At 37.7% G+C, this 18,892-nt stretch overlaps 1 long non-coding RNA gene across 2 annotated transcripts in view; it reads left to right on the top strand.

The window, feature by feature from the left end:
* The window catches only part of LOC145979554 (uncharacterized), a 64,161-nt gene extending 46,361 nt beyond the window's left edge, over positions 1-17,800 (top strand). For both annotated transcript variants that reach the window (XR_014440789.1, XR_014440788.1), the window contains exons 3-4: positions 2,381-2,591; positions 17,273-17,800. This is a non-coding gene — a long non-coding RNA (uncharacterized LOC145979554). The remainder of the gene's footprint in view (positions 1-2,380; positions 2,592-17,272) is intronic.
* Positions 17,801-18,892: the final 1,092 nt, after the last annotated feature.

Genomic DNA, 18,892 nt, shown 5'->3' with positions numbered 1-18,892 from the left:
CAGCACGGCAGACGGTACATCAACGATCGGTGTTACTAACAACTGAAATATGATTATCTGCTAAATGAACTGTAGATCTACAATTTTTAGAATTCAATGCAAGAAATTGAATTATATCTCCAAGTGAAATTCTTACACTGATAGATTTTCCGTGTGATTTTTTACAAATATTAAAGTAAAAAATCCCTTGTTGATGTGAATTCCCTTTGATATTTAGGCAATTCTTTTGTACAGTAAATGTCTTCAATGTTGTCAACGTCAGTTGCAACACATGTGTCTGTGTGCGTGAGAGCAAGGTGTAAGGAAGAAATCGATAACAAAAAAGTCTGGATGGCTCTTTAGACGCATCTATCTAAATGGTTATATAAATTTGGGGAAGATATTACGTTCGTTCTTGCCAAGTATTCAGGAAAGTATCTTTCTCGCGAATTACATCTCCAACGAGTATTACAAATCGGTCAGGATTAGTCACTTCTCTGTAAAGTTTGCAACTATGTCAACACAATGCGAAAGCTCTCGCGTCGTGCCACGACGCGAGCTGGCATGGCTCATTGCCTAATGGCTGCCACTGGTCTAACACCCCACCTCGCTCGTTGACTGCGGAGACTTTTTCATGCCTCCGCGCAGGCCTCTGCGCTCAGGCCAGATTATGCTGGCCCAGAGCAAGTGAGAGAACAGCTGGGGATGCGGCGCAGGAATTGAGGCGACAGTAAGCTCGAACGCTTTCGAGATTCGAATCTCCTCGTTCGTAAATGTATTAATTTAACTATATTTTGACAAAGCAAGTGGTATTTCTTTTTCTGAGGGTAGAGCCATGGCACGGCGGTTTTTACGGACATTTGGTCTCGTAACTCGTGATGTGATGATGTCCTTGATGTGTTGACCAGCTGTTAAGATCCTCTCCCTGAGCTCTTCTTGCGAGGTTACCGGTGTGTTGTAAATTAAGTCTTTCATGTGGCCCCAAATTAAGAAGTCGCAAGGCCTCAAATCGGGGGATCGAGCCGGCTAGGGAATCGGGCCTCCTCGGCCAATCCATTTCTTTGGGTAATTTTTATCCAGCCACTGTCGCACGCCCAGGCAGAATTATGGATGGGCGTCATAAACAACCATTTTATCGAGACATTTTTCCTGCCCCAAATCTTAAATGGCATCACTTATGAACATTGTTTGACGAACGGGATGGCAATGTTGTTGGAGGATGTGCCTCTAGCTACAAGACGTGACATGATTTACCAACATGATGGCTGCCCAGCTCGATCCCCCGATCGACTTGACACCTTGCGACTTTTACATTTGGAGCCACATGAAAGACTTAGTTTACAAGACACCGGTAAACTCGCAAGAAGAGCTCAGGAAGAGGATCTTAACAGCTGGTCAACGCATCAAGGACACCATCACATCACGAGTTACGAGACCAAATGTCCGTAATTAAAAACCTGCGTGCCTGCATTCGTAACGGAGGTGTCCACTTTGAGCAAGACGTGTAATGTTCTTTAATTGTAATATTCATTGATTCCATTCACATGAAAATGAATCGAGTGTTATTTCTTGTACACAAATGTGAATGTTAGCAACAATTGTACCTTGTTGGATAGCTGATGACTGAAGGAAGTAATTTAAGTAATTTGTACGCTTCGTGTCATACTATTTTTGTTATTAATACGTTGATTAGTAAACTAAGAGTGAATTTTTATCACCACTTGTAAGTTTGGACCTACCCGTTACTTACATGTGATTGTTATTTGGGAAAAACCTTATTTTTCAACGAACAACTTATTTGTTATATATCAGAAAACGCTGAAATATGTGCCATACAATGAGCAGTTTTTTCTCAATTCATCTTTTTATGTGGAAAATTGTCATTTTTTAAAAAAAACAATAGAAATTCGATTATCTCAAAAACTACTAATTTTCGGACAGGGTATCATATAGTCAAATTTATTGTAAATTGCCTCTACTTTATCCCCTTTCAGGGAATACATCAACTTACAGGTCACCCTGTATGTGTATATATATATATATATATATATATATATATATATATATATATATATATATATTATTTTTATAAGAAATTATATCTTCTCCCCTTATTGAACTATGGATAGAATCCTGCGTTAATCAGAACCCTAATTTGGATTGGAATCGTATACTGGCAACATTTACCACATTAGAAAACCAATAATATTATAATAGTATTTATATTGCTGTTGATTTGATTGTTATTTAGGGTCACATTTATGCCACTTTGGCTAATCGCGACGATGAGTATGAGCGATGATATGTAAAAATTGATGAAGGGGCACACCCATGCCCATGCTTTGATTCAAGCCCGAGACCTTATATGGCTGCTATTAAAATATGTTTCTTTTTTATTTAGGTTCAGCCCCTCACGGTTGTGGGAATTCAGAGAAACTACGACTGTAGAGGGAAGGTCGGGTATGTTCCACACGACCTTTGTGACCTTTACCTGGACTGCTTGGGAGGAGTGGCCTTTGTGAGGTCATGTGGAAATGGATATCTGTTCAGCAAGTGGTCACTATCCTGCGTGGACTACAAATCATCTGGGTGCAGTTCCAGGGTGTCCTCTAGTAAGAGTGCTATGTTTATTGGTAGTGATTGTTGCTACAACCTTTTCAAGCATTCTCAATGGCTGGTAACTTTTTGGAGTAGTAAATATTCTGTGGTGGTTAGGTTAGGCCAATGATCAAAAAGTTCCCAGAATACCAGAGTAAAGTAGTTTTCACGTTCAGAAGACACAACGGCGCTTATGGAGAAACCGCACAGTGTTGCTAATACAACGCTAGTTTATGTCGCCGGTAAATGATGAGATTCCTTCACAATGAAGGTGTTACATATATTGTATATGTAATGATAATTATATGTAATTATTAATATTAATATTATACTGTGAACGTTACAGTTACCCCTTTTCCTACGATCCATTGCGAACACTACACGCGCGAGTGTAATGCACGAAATAAAGACACGTTGTCTATAACAATGAGACTTCATTGTCTATAACAATGACACTTCAGAAATCACTTAAAAAAGAAAAATCACCTGAAAACACTTTTTCGAGAGAGGAAAAAAATCTAAACAGACCAAAGCAGATCTCTCACTCAAGTAAGGAGAACCTTGCACATGGGTTAGATTCAAGTTGCAAGTTGCGTTACCCCCACACCCCCTATACGCCTTCATGGCGTGGTGCTAAGCACAGGGGAGCACTTTACCTTTTTTTACCCAAACAAATAAATGAGTTATGGCCCACTTGAACTGATAAGACGTCAATGACTCAAGCAAGGCATGTCATATTTCTATCTTGAAGCCCCATATTTTGTCACGTGTTGGAAAGCCTTTCAAAGGTTAATATGGTGTCTATGAATTTATGTGTACGTTGGAAACTGAAAGTATTAATGTCGACAGTAATGTAAACAAAAACAACGTGTATTTGCGACAGCACTAATGTTGCTCACAACAGCAGCATTGGGAATAATTGTCAATTATTAAATTTAAGTAATTGCAATTCTATTATAACAAACTGCATGAAGTTAATTTTTACTGAATGGAAATAAAATAACAACTCAAAAACTTGGTGGTGATTAGCCGGAATGCTGCGGTGAGTCAGCTCAAGATAGCCAGACAACGTCTCCTTACTTCGCGCTCGGTTCGGGTTAAGAAGAAACTCCAAATGCATGGAAGTAATATTTCTGGGAACCTTTAAGTGGTTATAAAAAATAATTTCATTATTTTCTCCACAACTTTGTCGCTGGAAGTTTTTACTTGGAATTACAGAACAAAAAATGGCCAGCGACGACATTTTCTACTGCACGAATATAAAAAATCTCCACATACTTTATTTGAATATTTTTTAATGCGAATATGCTTTAAAGTATTGATAAATTCTGAGCACCACCATCACCTATGACAATTAGAAAACAGTGTCAATTTTTTTCATAATGAATGCTTCAATTTTACGGCATGATTCAACGTTAGGAATGAAAACAATGTAAAAATTTTGTTTTCACAGAAAATTTGCGTTTTTTAATTTATCTAAAAATATGTAAACAAGTTACCACTCTTTTGTGCTCACCATCGTATTCTCTACAAAAGTTCCTGCAAAACTGCAGGTACCGATTTTACTTAAGCTAAATTTGTAAATCCAGAAATTTCACAACAGCGCGCTCGTATTTTCCCATAAGAAAAGCATTGTCCATAAGAGCCCATTGTGTCTTCTGAACGTGAAAACGACATAATAACTTTGTACTTGATTGGAAAGTTGGCGGTAAACAATAATGTGCTTCTATGCGTAAACAAAACTAAACTACATGTGCAACAGGCGCGGCTTCAAGGATGGGCTGGAAACAGTGGCGGGTCCAGGAATTGTACCTGGTAGGAGCGGCTTTCCAGCGGAAGTTCATTCTAACGAATATTTATATAGTTTTTATATAAACCCAGCGCTAGAATCGAACGCGGGAGGTCCAGGGTGAGTGATCTAAGATCAGAATTTTGTCCGGCCTCGTCTCCGCAAAAAGTGGCTCTGGGGTTCACCCAGTCTCAAATCAATGGGTACCTGGAGGGTAGAGGCGGCTGGAGCGTGGTTCTGATCACATCACCTCCACAATGGCCTAGATCAAGAATGTGTGGGGCCCTACCCCAACATCTCATCGCATGTTGCTGTATGCGCAGAGAACTTTACCTTTGCCTTAATAATAATAATAATAATAATAATAATAATAATTAATAATAATAATAATAATAATTTATTGTCGTTTAGCTTGTAGAGCAATAGACATCGTCAAGAACAAAATACATGTAAAATATACCGGGTGTTCCGTTCAAATCTCCCTAATTTCAATTAATCGTAGAAAAGAAAGTATGAATGATAGAGCAATGAAATTTCAGAGAACTGAAGAAAAACTCATAAATTTTATTTTCCACACACTAATACACCTCCACATGTGCCCCATTGTTAGCACGAACAATATCCAGTCTCATTTCAACTTCTTGCCATGTTCTCTCCAACATGTCCCTTGTTACTGTTGCAATCGTATCGCGTATGCAGGTTCGTAACTCTGGGATGTTATTCACTGGAGTCGCAAACACACGATCCTTGACGTAACTCCAGAGGAAGAAGTCCAGCGGAGTGAGGTCAGGTGAACGTGGCGGCCACCGTATCTGTCCATCGCGTCCAATCCAGCGATTCGGAAATGTCAAATTGAAGGACCTCCGGACATCCAGACTCCAGTGTGAGGGAGCCCCATCTTGCTGGAAGATGATGTCCGGTTCTAAAGCAACTACCTGAGGGTACACACACTGCTCCAACATGTCCAAGTACACAGGGCCTGTTACTGTATCTTCACTGAAAACAAACGGACCGATAATCCTGTCCTTCATTAGACCACACCAAACATTCAATTTTGGGCTATCGCGTTATCTGTACACATGTGGGTTTCCAGATCCCCAGATCCGTACTTTATGTCGGTTGACAATCCCCGACACGTGAAACGTTGCTTCGTCTGAAAACAAGACGTTGTCAAGGAAGTGAGGATTCATGTCGATACGTTGCAGCATTTCCATTCCAAATACTTTGCGAAGGGCTTATCATCTGGCTTCAATTGTTGCACAATCTGCACTTTATACGGATACAACCGAAGCCGCTGGTGCAGAACTCGATGCATTGTTGTTGGAGGCACATTGAATTGCCTAGATGCCTGGCGGATGGATTTACTCCTGCTTCTCTGAAACCCCGCTCGAATTTCTTACACCATTTCCTCCGACACACGACAGAGAGCTCCACCAGATTGTTTTAGGATACTGCCGGTTGTTAGAAACTTACTAAGCCACAGCTAATTGATTTAGCATCAGGTTCAACTCCTCCGTACACTCGTCTGAAATTTCGTTGCGTTGCTATCACAGATTTTATCTCAGCATACGAGGGTCACTATTTATATTTTGAGCCTTGGCAACACTGATTGAAGTTAGGCGCGATTTGACGTTTGCACTGAATCGTCTGGCATTATTAACCATAACGTACTTCAAATGTTTTTTCAATAGCTTCATTTGTGTTGTTTATGTTGCCTTGGAGATTACGCGACAACAATAAAATGGAATTAACTCGTGAACATTTTCGTGCGATGATTTTTTACGATTTTCGACGTGGATTATCAAGACAAGAGTGCATCGATCAACTTACTTCCACATTTGGCGATGAAGCCCCATCCTTTGCCACTGTGAAACGCTGGTATAACGAATTTAATCGTGGCCGCCATTCGCTCACCGCCGAGATTCGCGAAGGTCGTCCAAAATCAGTTGTTGTTCAAGAAAACATTGATGCTGTGCAAAACCTAATACTGCAAGATTGTCATGTGACATACTGTGAGATTGAGGCAACCATAGACATTAGTTCCACCAGCATATATAAAATATTACATGATAATTTAGCTGCTAGAAAGGTATGTTCTCGTTGGATCCCACACAATTTGACAAAAACTCAAAAAGACGCTCGCGTCAATTGGTGCAAACAAATGCTCAATAAATACAATCGTGGTGCTTCAAAAGACGTATATAAGATTGTAACAGGTGACGAATCATGGATATATGCATATGAGCCGGAACGTAAACAGCAGTCGACTGTATGGGTGTTTCAAGATGAACCCAATCCAACAAAAGTTGTTTGCGCTCGAAGCACATCGAAACAAATGGTCGCCTGTTTTTTCGGGAAAACTGGTCATGTGGCAACTGTGCCTTTAGAGGAACGTAGAACGGTCAACTCTGAATGGTACACAACAATTTGTTTGCCAAAGGTCTTCGGTCAAATACGGAAAACAAACAAACGCCGTCGGATCATTCTTCATCAAGACAATGCCAGCTGTCACACATCTCGTCTAACAACAGACTTTATGAACAGTCAAAAAATCGAATTGATGGGTCATCCGCCGTACAGTCCTGATTTGGCACCCAATGACTTCTTCTTGTTCCCGAATGTCAAGAATAAATTGCGTGGACAACGATTTTCGTCGGCGGAAGACGCCGTTGATGCGTTCAAAAACCGTATTATGGAGGTGTCTCAAGAAGATTGGAAAAACTGCTTTGACAAATGGTTCGAACGAATGCAAAAGTGTATTGACCATAAAGGAGAATACTTCGAAAAACAATAAAGCAGTTTTCAATGCCAAATTCCTGTTTTTTCATTGTTAGGCTCAAAATATAAATAGTGACCCTCGTACCACATCACTGCCTGGGCGCGTTGTTGAACAGTCGCCATTTTTATTTATGCGACCGTGGCGCTGCGTAGTGAGCAAACTGACAACTTCAAGTCTTGAAAACAAAACTTGAAGATCTGACCTTTCATTTGCTGTTACAGTTATTTCACAATTCATCGTACTTCGTTCACAGTAATTAATTGAAATTAGGGAGATTTGAACGGAACACTCTGTATTATAAAGTAATATAAAAGTATAACCCGTTTCATGTTAAAGTTGCATTAAAATACAAATACTTTTAATTTCAAGAAACTCTTGAGTAAAGTACAATGGTGTAGCAACTAACCAGGCATACAGTTTATGTTTAAATACATTCATAGGTATATTTGTCACATCAAGAGGTAGCTTATTAAATAGTCTTAATCCTAGAGCTGCATAACTATTCAGTGATTTTGAGAGTCTATGATAGGGTATATTTATACGCCTGCTGTTTCTTATAGTATAGGAATGTACCTGTGGCAAATTTTTCTTTACATACAACAGCACAGTGGAAATATATAGATTTATCACAGTCATAAATTTTAACTTAATGAGCAGTGGCTTACAATGAACTAATTTGTGTGAGTTGATAATTATTCTCACGGCTTTTTTCTGCAGTATTAAAATTTCTTGTACATAACTGCAGTTCCCCCAATGTAAAATTCCATATGAAATAATGTTTTGAAAGAAAGCGAAGTAAGCTGATCTTACGTAATCTTCAGGTACATGACTGTTTCGATTCCTTAACAAACATATAACCCTGGAGAGCTTGGCAGTTATGTATTTAATATGTGGCTCCCATAATAATTTACTCTCTGGTCTATAGCTATTAAAGTGCACAGGGTAAAAATAAGAATACTGAGTTCAAATACAGGATAAATAAAGGATGTTTATTATTTTTTCATCATGATAATATCTTGATATTGCCGTGATAAACCTAACGATATAAAGAAAGGAAGAAAATGGGGAAACGAACAAGGACCTTTCTTTCTAGAATCATGTTTAACATGAAAAAGGTGTCGAGTTATACATGGTTTTACGAATTGAAACAACAGATAGCAGTGTAACAATTTATTCAAAACATTTTATATCCATTGAATTAATTTTATTTAACTATTTTCTGCTTTGATTCTTCGATAATTATGTTGTTCTTTGCGTCTATTCACCTATTACTACAAATTTTTCAAGCTAAATGAACTTTGAAATCTGATATTTAACACAAATGAAGAACAGCATGGCTTCTTGAACCTAGCGATGTAGGAAGAGAAAATCTGGACAGTGTGCTTCATTCTCAGGAACCATGTGATCATGATGGCAGCAGGAATCAATCTACCTGTGAAGATGAACCTAATTTTCTTGACTAACTGTTCATCTGACTGTTGATGGTCATTGCCTTTTCGCCTCCATCTGGTTTTATTCTGTGTATTAGCACGATATTGCTCATTGGACTTCGAAAGGATTCCTGCTATTGTTGCTTCAGACCTGACCGAAAGTGATGGCTCTATGAAGGGCCGGGTTTTGTTGCCCTGTAAAGGGCCAAGTTTGGTGGCCCTGTCAAGGGCGTGCCGGGAAGGACTATTTTGTACTTGAAATTGCTATGACAACTTTATTTATTTTGCTTCAGATGTGAAGTTTTCGGTGTTGGAGAACTGGAACTTTTTAAAATGCTCCATCTGCAATGATGTTCTGGAGGACATCCAATATGATTCGAAGTTTCTGCGTGTTGTCTTCTTCGTGTTGTAGCTTCTGTCTGGCTCTTTTTGCATGGTCCCTTGGTGAGTCCTTGAAAGAGCCATTGGATGGTGTCATCATCTTCGGTGCTTTGTTACGCCCAGATTAGAAGAATAGGTTTCTTGTGTTCCAGCTGCGGAGCTGCTGCATAGGATGTCTGGCCATTCTATGTTGGTTATGTTAGTGTTGCTGCTCTTTCTTGTCTTCACTGTCCGTGGTGGACACACTGGCGACTCGTGGATTTTCTTAGGTGTAGGAAGTTATGATCAACAGACCAAAAGAGAGAGAACAAACAAAAGACTTTGAAAATGTGTTCAATTAAACAGGAACATGTATCACTTGTACTGTCCACTGCAATTAGAATGTTAGCTGCAACCCTGTACCTAAAAGGGCCATGCCCCTCTAACAATAAAATATTTACATGCGATCCTAAAAATACATACGAAAATATAACATCGACAATTTTTCAGATTATGAAAGAATTTCGATTTTTCTCTTGCGTAAACGAATGGAGATAGACAAGCTCCAGAAGTCTACAGTCTGCAATATTTGGGGAGGCTACCAGACGTCCCGATACCAGATTTAAATTCATTACAAGTTTATTGAGTTTATTGAGCAATTTTCACACCGAAAGTACCCCTGAGGGGCATTGGTGCATGTACATTACAAAATACAACATGTTGACAACGCACATAATATATATCTATACATCAATTTGGCAGAATTTTTTATAATATAACATAATATAATAGTTTGGTTTGAGTTGCTGTTTTAAGTCCACTTTATGCACAGTAAGGCTAATCGGGACTGGACCTACAATTTAAAGTGGGATCCGAACCACTTGTGCCTCCACCGGGTATCGAACCCGGGACCCCTCGATTACAAGGCAATGACGCTACCACTGCGCCATGGGGGAGGCCCTAATATAATAGTAAAACATACATTGACAAATTATTTTTTTGAAGTGAACTAGTGCTGTAAAAGTACATATTATATAGTGTATACAATCTACATTTATTTTATAAAGTTATTTATTTCTTAAAATTCTTGAACTGAATATAATGTGTATTCCAATAACAATTTTTTCACTTTACTTTTAAAGATTGTGGATCTTTCAAAATTTTTGTAACTTTTTGGTAATATATTGTATAACTGGATGCCTGAGTAAAAAGGTCCCGTTTGGTATGCAGTTAGCCGCACTTTGGGAATGTGGAAGTTATCTTTTTGTCTGGTATTGTAATCGTGAGTGTCTATGTTCTTTGGATAGTTCGATTTTGTTTCGTGTATGAAAGTAAGTGTTTCAAGTATGTACAAACTTGGAAGTGTTAATATACGGAATTTTTTGAAAAGAGGTTTACATGTATCAGTTTTGTGTGCATTTGCCAAAATACGCAATGCTCTTTTTTGAATTTTAAAAATCCTCTGCGATTGAGCCGAGTTCCCCCAAAATTGGATACCATACCTCAAAATACTTTCGAAGTTTGAGAAATAGATACTTAGCATACACACTGTATTGAAACTATTTTTTAAGGTTCTTAATTGATAACATACGGTGTTTAGCCTCTTGCATAAATGATCTATGTGAACTTTCCAGTTTAGACACTCGTCTATAAATATTCCAAGAAATTTTGTATTGTTAGTAGCTGTTATAACGGCATGCCCTACTGTGAAATTATCTTGCTTAATAGAAGAGTTTTTGGCTCTAGATACACCAAATTTTATTATATTAGTTTTTTCGTTGTTCATAGAAAGTTTGTTTGCTGAAAACCAGCTTTGTAGTTCAGTAAGAGCTTCTTCCGTTTTTTTAATTAAAGTTACATCGTTAACAGAATCTACTAAAGCAGTAGTATCATCAGCGAAAAGAGTAACTTGGGCAGTTTCAACATTTGCTGGAAGATCATTTATGAACAATAAAAACAATAGGGGTCCTAGTATCGATCCTTGGGGGATTCCAATAACCACATCTTTCAATTCGGAGTAATATGTTGTTTGCGTCCCATTATTGGATAAGCTATTTATTGCAACGCTCTGTTTTCTATTCGATAAATAGGATTCTATTAATTTATTTGATAGACCGCGGATTCCGTAGTATTTTAATTTCTCTAATAGTATGTGATGATTCACACAGTCAAACGCTTTTGATAAATCACAAAAAATTCCAACAACAGAATACGTTTTGTTTATAGCGGAAAAGAATATTATCAATTACATCAAAAATGGCATTTTTTGTTGTTTTCGATTTCACAAACCCATTTTGTTGCTTTATAAGTATCCTTTTATCTTCTGCATACTTTATTATCCTATTATAAATTAATTTTTCGAAAATTTTTGAAAAAATTGACAATAAGGAAACTGGTCTATAGTTTTCAATTTTTGTTATATTTCCTTTCTTATACAAGGGTATTACTTTTGATATTTTTAGACAATCTGGAAAGCTACCATTTTCCATACACTCGTTAATTAATTTAGCCAAAGGCTCGTTAATGTACGTGCAAATCTCTTTGATCACGTTAATCGGCATTGAATCTAGTCCTGTTGACTTTTTGTTTTTCATATTTCGAATTATGTTGGAAATTTCTTCGTCATATAAAAAGAATGCGTGAAAGATCTTTTCACGTTATTTAACTTATCTTTGTATGTTTCCGTTACGCTGATGTTACGTTGCAGGTTAAGTGCTACATTTACAAAATAATTATTAAAAGTATTAGCTATTTTTTGCGGATCTGTCTCTATTACATTGCCTGCTTCTACTAATATATCATCTTGATTCGTGGTCGTTTTTTTACCTGTTATATGATTAACTATTTTCCATAGTTCTGCAGTTTTGTTTTCTGAATTATTCAACTTTTTATCAACATACAACTGTTTGCAATGTTTTAATGTTTTCTTGTAATTTTTGTTGAACTGTTTGTAATGATCTTTAAGGGTAGGGCTGTTTGCATATTTACTCTGTTTATGCAATGATCGTTTTAATTTGCTAAGATTTTTAATTTCCTTGGTTATCCATAGGCAATTGGTTTTGTTGTGAACTCGTGCTTTTTTTATGGGAAAACATATATTAAAATTATATTTTACAGTATCAAGAAATTTTTCGAATTTCGCGTTTACGTTTACAGCCATATTGTTTATAAAATCCCATGTTTCTGATTTAAGCGCGTTTCTGAATTTTGAAATGTTCTCATCATTGTTTGTAGGTCTAATAACTCTGAATTTTACGCGTGGTTTATGATTCCGCTTGTCTTCTATTACGTTTACCTTAATAAGCTGAGAATCATGGTCAGAAAAACCTATGCAAGTTTCTACTGAATATTTATTAACGTTTATATTGGTAAAAATATTGTCTATTGTACTTTTTGTTTTGTTGGTGATTCTAGTTGGAGTTGTAATTGTATGAAACAGACCAAAAGAGTTCATTACATCCAGAAAACTATTTTTTTCTGCTGTGTCTTTAGATATATCAATGTTAAAATCTCCACAAACAACAATATTCTTTTTGGAGCTTTTTGTTACGAGATCTAGTAATAATGTTAACTTGTTTAAGAAAACATCCATATTTCCACTAGGCGTTCTATATATTGATATTACACATAAGTTGTAAATAGCTATTTCAATCGCGGCGCATTCAAAGTCTTGATTAACTGACAACTCGACAGCTTGCTTTATTTCAATTACGTTACTTTTAAGTTCATTCTGAGTGAAAATTAAAGACCCGCCTCTTATTATATTTGGCCTACTGTAACTAGATGCAATACTTAAATTATCAATATAATTAAACTTTGTTTCATCTTTTACTAACCAGTGTTCAGTGCAACAAAAAATACTAATTTCATTATTGTTTTCTTTTTGTTCCTCGAAAAATATATCTATCTCTGACGCTTTTGATGTCAACCCTTGAACATTGCTATGAAATATGGTGATAGTTTCTAATGCTAGGTCACTGCTCGACGTATTCTTACCTCCCCTTTGTCCCGATCTCCCACTCCACAGGACTCACTTGTTTCGGTTCCTCAGCTGCATACTGGAATTCACGGAGTTCGATAGCCGGGGGTGACGTGGGGTGGGGGTGGGGGTAGCAGCAGACACTCGTGATTCACGTTCGACGCTGACATTCTCATTTACAGGTGCATTTCTGAGAATTTCCTGCGTTGCCATATTTCTTTGCACGGAACGCGATCTTGCATATTCTTCGCACTGTTGCAAGGAATAACGCACACCGTTAACAACGAGATGATCGTAACGAAGGAACGCACTGTCACCGCACTTCCTGGCTTCTTCGAGATGAGGTTTTAGCTCGTTTCTAATCTGACGCACACGATCAGAGTAATGCTCCGAAACCGCTACACCGCACTGTTTGAAACTTTTAGATTTCATCAGTATTTTCGTCCTGTCTTTGAACGAGAGAAACTTGTCTACAATCGGACGGCAGCCTCTTCTTGAGCCAAAGCGATGGACCCTCTCAAACGAATTTCCTCCTAGCGCGATGCCTGTATTCTTTTCTATCACTTGGCATAGTATTTCCTCAGTCCTCTCCCATGTTTCCCGTTCTTCCTCCTGGACGTTGTAAAAAACGAGGTTGTTCCTTTTAGATTGGGACTCAAGGTAGGATACTTGATCATTTAACCTGGCGTTCTCTTCTTTTAAGAAGTCCATTTCTTGCTTAATGGCCTTCACGTCCTTCTTGAGAGACGACAGTTCTTCCCGAAAACACAGCACGTTCTTATTTATCTCGTTTACTTGGGACGATAACTGTTCCTGACCTTCCTTCAGCAACCTATACAGATTCTCGATAGTCATCTTCTCAGAGTCTGGACCCGGGTTTTGCTCTATTCCTCCGATGATGAGCAGCATGCACAGAACTCCGAAACACAAAACACATTGGGCAAGCCATTGCCCGTTACCAGCCCCGTTTCCCGTGATTTTCTTCCATTTAGAAGCGTTGAAAAGTCCTATACTTCTAATACGTAGGCCTACATCATTTAATTTATAAATATATTATTTTCTAAATATAGAATTATCGTGGCTGTTCAATGATACTGGTAAAAGAAAATTAAAGGAAATTTGAAAATATGACAATTTGCGGAATACAGTACTATTATAATACTTCCGAGACTTGAGTGTAAACAAGAAGCACCAAATTGTACTCTGTGTGGCAGCCTTGGTCTGTAAACGATTGTGTTGCTGCTTGTTTGTCTGGTTGGGAGAGGGGTCCTATGGGGAGTTTTAGTTTTTTCTCAACTCTGCAATGTCCAGCTGCAATACTACAATAGCGTCGTTGTCGCATCTAATACTCCACCAGAATTTCGAACCTTCCCCCACTAAAATAATAAAAAAAATCCTGAGTATGGACCTAGTTAGAATGCAAAAATTCACACACCGCGCCACTTGTTTCGATAACAACCTCGAACTTTTGAATGAACCAAGCTGGTTCGACCACAGATATTATGTATATGCGTCTATCTGTGGTTCGACGTTCCTGAGGTCCTCCTTGCCTGTTGTCGTGTGTATTGAGAACAGCGTTGCCAACCTCCTGATAAGAAGAATTGCTGCTTCAACTCTTAAATTATGCTAAATGCAACTCATTATGTAGTTTTAAGTTCAATTTATGCAGCTATATCGGAGTTGTGGAACTTTGGTTATCCATTACTTACTACAGTTAAGCAACATTGAAAATTTCGTCCATCAAATCAATTACAATCTATAGCGTGCTTGAAAAAGTTGGAGAAAATTCGACGATTGGGAACGGCTGCCTATGGTTTCTTTGTGACCTCCAACTTTCTACAGATTTCCTTTCATAAAGTGTTCATTTCCTAATCAGGGACTATAAAGAAAAGATTAAAACAAAAGGATGGACCGGGATTTGATTGTAAAACCTTGTCCTTTAGTCGGCATACTTTCTCTTGTTTGGAACAAGCCCGCCAGAGAAGTACAAATGAGATATAAAATATCTTTCCTCAAAGTATCTTCCTTTGAATCCAATTTATGTCTCCCAAAGATGCGCGTTTAGAGCACTTTGCCAAAAACAGGGTGCCTGTGCGAGCGAAGTTCAAATTATGCTAGGTTTAGAACAATAATCCAGGGTTGACATCACTGAATATAGGAAGCCCTCGATCCTTCCTCGCTGGTCATTTAACCGTGCAACCCCGTCCCTCTCCCTTCCACACCCCTCGCCCATCCCGCTGTAGGTGGAAGATCGAGGTTCCTCAGCAGCACGAACAACTGTCGTCTTTGGGCGGCAGATGGAGCAAGCCATGAGCAAGCTAGTGACAGCGAACAGTAGCAAGCCTAGTAAAATGTATGCATATTGCGCTCATAATTTAATAACGTGCATTAAACTCCTAAAAAAGTAGAAAACTGGAAATAAGTAAATGAACTGTAGGAAGTTCCTCACTTCCCACATGTAGGAATTGCCCTTGGATGGACATGCCATTTGTTGGTGGTTTGCTGCTGCGGCATACACGATAGTTGGCGAGTTGTTCCCATAGTTGCAGCACTTGGCAAGGAGGTTCCGATCAGGGTTGCTGCACATGGATGTTAACTGGCTTTCAGCACACTTAACACATCTTGGTGAGACCTTGCATAGCCTTCGAGAGTGCTCGATCCTCGGGCATCTATGGCACTGGATGGCCCCTTGTGCCTTCAATTGTGAGTCTGTGCTGCATGGTTTCATGTATTCAGGAAAAATTTTGTTTTCTTCAGAGTGTTCATAGGGACCCAATGAGGCATAAAATTGAAAAACTTGCTTGAGAAAGGTTGATTGCCTTAATCAGGGGCTTGTCTAGAAATGTAAATCCGGGGGGAGGGTTCAGCAACACACTTATACAATGGAAAGTAGAAAAGCCCTTGTTTCTAATTATGGAATATAGGGTAATGCTCGAAAATGGATCTTGTTGATGTTGACAGAATAGATTCCATTGATATGGAAATTCACACATCCAAACATTCAGTATCTATGTGGGGCTATTGGAATTACCTATCTCCTTTTATAACAGGATATGCCTGATGGACCAGACCTTGGTGGAGATTTAACGAAGTAAAATTACGACAAACCCTAAAAGAGACAAAGATTAATGATAATAATAAACTCATATTTATTAGAGTAGGTGTGTTTCAGCCTCAAGGGCTTCTCTTACGACAGAACTTTGTCTGGGTGATTATTGAAATGTAAAAAATGTACATAAGAATATATGTTGATTACATATAATCTTAATGGATATGGACTGAATATAAAAATATAAACTGAATAAAAAGAAGAAAAAGGAAAAAAAAGTATTACACATATAAACTAATGAGCATAGATATCTAATGTTCATCGCTTTCATATTCAGTACATGTATGACAGTCAGCTGAATGAAAAAATAAGAGCAATAATAATAATAATAAATTGAAAAATATATAAAATTATGAAGTTTGGAATGTTTATAGAGCTATAAGAAGTTACATGGACACACTTACTAGTTATTACAATGAACAGGGGTGCCCACAGAGGGGATTCATTTTTGGGGGGTTAAGATTTTACACCAATTCTATATATCATCAAACGAAAGTGGAGGGGGGTGGTTGTTTCTCAACTTCTTGTCGATTTTTAATTATGGTTATTATGTAAAGTTTTTCTACCTATTGTGGCAATGAGATTGAAATGAAACATCACCTCTTATGCATTTAGAAACGGTTTGGAAGGGAGGGGGCATGCTGTTTGCATTAATACAAGGTTAGTCAAGCAGAGAACTATCAAGAATAAGGTTCAGTACACCAACAATGGCAGTGAGCCTGAGCAGTTTTCTACGCTTTATGTTAGCAAACATGAAAGTGAGCCTTAAGTACCTAAAGTAAGCATATATTGCTGAAATATGTGTGTATTATATTGTTCCGCAAATTTTGTCTGACCAAGATAATTTGAGTAAATAATTCGGCATAAAGGGGGCGGGCAAGGGGAATGTTCTACTTTTGGGGGGTAAAGTGCATCATAGGCCTTGGGGGGGGGGGCACCCCTGATAATGAATATATGTATTTATAACTAAAAGTCCCTCATGATTAAGTGCTTACCTGCCTCACTAGTAGATGATTTTTATGTTTCTTTCTAAATTGTTTACACCACAGGATGGATGTTAGAGGTGTTGGAGGGGAATTCCAGTCTTTGGTAGCAGTTACAGTATATGATTTTCAGTAGGTGGCTGTATTATGTACTGGGACAGACAATAAGTTTTTTCGTCACATTGTTTGTAAGTCAAGTGGACACTTGAAAACACAATGTACAGAAATAATTTAAACATTTATGACTACTGCTTCTTTCCTTACAGATTGGAAGACAGAATAGGAGTTGCACAAAGAGCAAGTTGTTTCAAGTTATGCCACCAATTTTGTAGCAGCCCCATGATGTAGTACTCTCAGCTGTTGCAACATCAAATACAATTTTCTAGATTCTTGAGTGATCATAAACTCCCTTACATTCCAACAACCATGTTTTCTATTGTTGTACCATTTCAATCTGCAAGTTTCAAATCTCAGGTTATGACTCAACTACAGAGGTTTAGAGATGACTTGTATAGAAAAATTAAACTTTTGCATTTTCATTGTCCATTTTATGTAAAAATAATTATTATTTTCCATTTAGAAAGAGACTTGATTACAAGAAGCAAAAACAAAATGTAAATGCTCTCTCTTCTTCAAGTAATTTTTATATCTTGCATTGCATGTTAGTGTGTTAATTGCAAGTATTTCAGAGTTAATTTTTACTAAGAAATACAAAAAATTAATGTGAAAAACTATTGCTTAACGAGGATATGAATTCATTTTAAATACCGATCAAGTCTCATTTTTCATTCAAAATATCTTCCATTTAAATATGTATGTACTAAATGTAATGTCAAATTAAATTTCATGTTAATAAATGGTAGTGATTTTGTAATAATCAGATAAAAATATATTATTATGTTAATATTAACAGAATTGTTTATCAGGTTGTGGTTGGTTCCTTTTGTTTTAATTGACACATCAATCAATCATTGGTCGGATTCAGTGCTCCAAGTGGAAACTGTTAGCTGGGGGATGCCCTGAGATGAAAATCTCAATTGGTCCAATTTTTTTAGGCAAAGCAAGTAACCCCCCTCCCCTACCTCCCCGCAGTTGGGTGCCAAAGGACCTAAAAAACACTCCACACGAAGTTTGGAATCCAAATGATAACAAGGATAAGCCTAGAATGTAGGCAGAGGTACTCACCAAACATGCTGTATATCCCTCAAAGGGCCTGATCACTTTATTTTTTTAATACTTGAGCTCAAATGTGGGCAGTAGGTTAGTAAAGAGTCACATAATATATATTTATTGCAGAAAGAGATTTGAAAGCAGTGGCTAAGTCGGTCGAAATTTTGCGTTCTAACGAGTCAGGCTCAGGTATGTCTCCTACATTGACTGTCTTCATTTTCATGACGTCCTGATGGAAAAGATCATCCACTGCTATCGCGAATGTCCCCTCTCTCTCTCCAGTTGTTCCATGTTTCTTCTCTTCTCATGCTTGGTGCAGACCCTTGACAGCCTTAATGGCAAGTGGTTCTGCTTAATATTTACTCTGCTAATACACTGTCAACTTCTCTGGCGTGGCAAATGCAGTTTCTATCAGATTCAGTAACATAAGTGCAGTTTTCTGTGCCCATGCAAGTAAAATATCGGGGGTCCTCTAGTGAAAAAAATCTAGAATATTATAACTAGAGCCCGGAAGTTTGGCAAAATGCCTCTTTTTATCTACTGCATATATTGATAAAGATTTTCCGGATATACGTTTTTTATGTTGTTTCGAATGTTTTAGAAGGCTTTTCATTTTGCCTATTTTGCCTATTTGGGACCCCACTGCCTATTTTTAATTATAATGCCTTTTTTTTGCCTTTTTCAATGAAATTTGACCATTTTTTAAAAAAAATATG

Source organism: Lepisma saccharinum, chromosome 26, assembly GCF_977018435.1.
Source record: "Lepisma saccharinum chromosome 26, izLepSacc3.1, whole genome shotgun sequence".
NCBI lineage: Eukaryota > Metazoa > Arthropoda > Insecta > Zygentoma > Lepismatidae > Lepisma > Lepisma saccharinum.
Note: the sequence above shows the minus strand (reverse complement) of the source record. Positions and strands in the feature narration are given on the sequence as shown.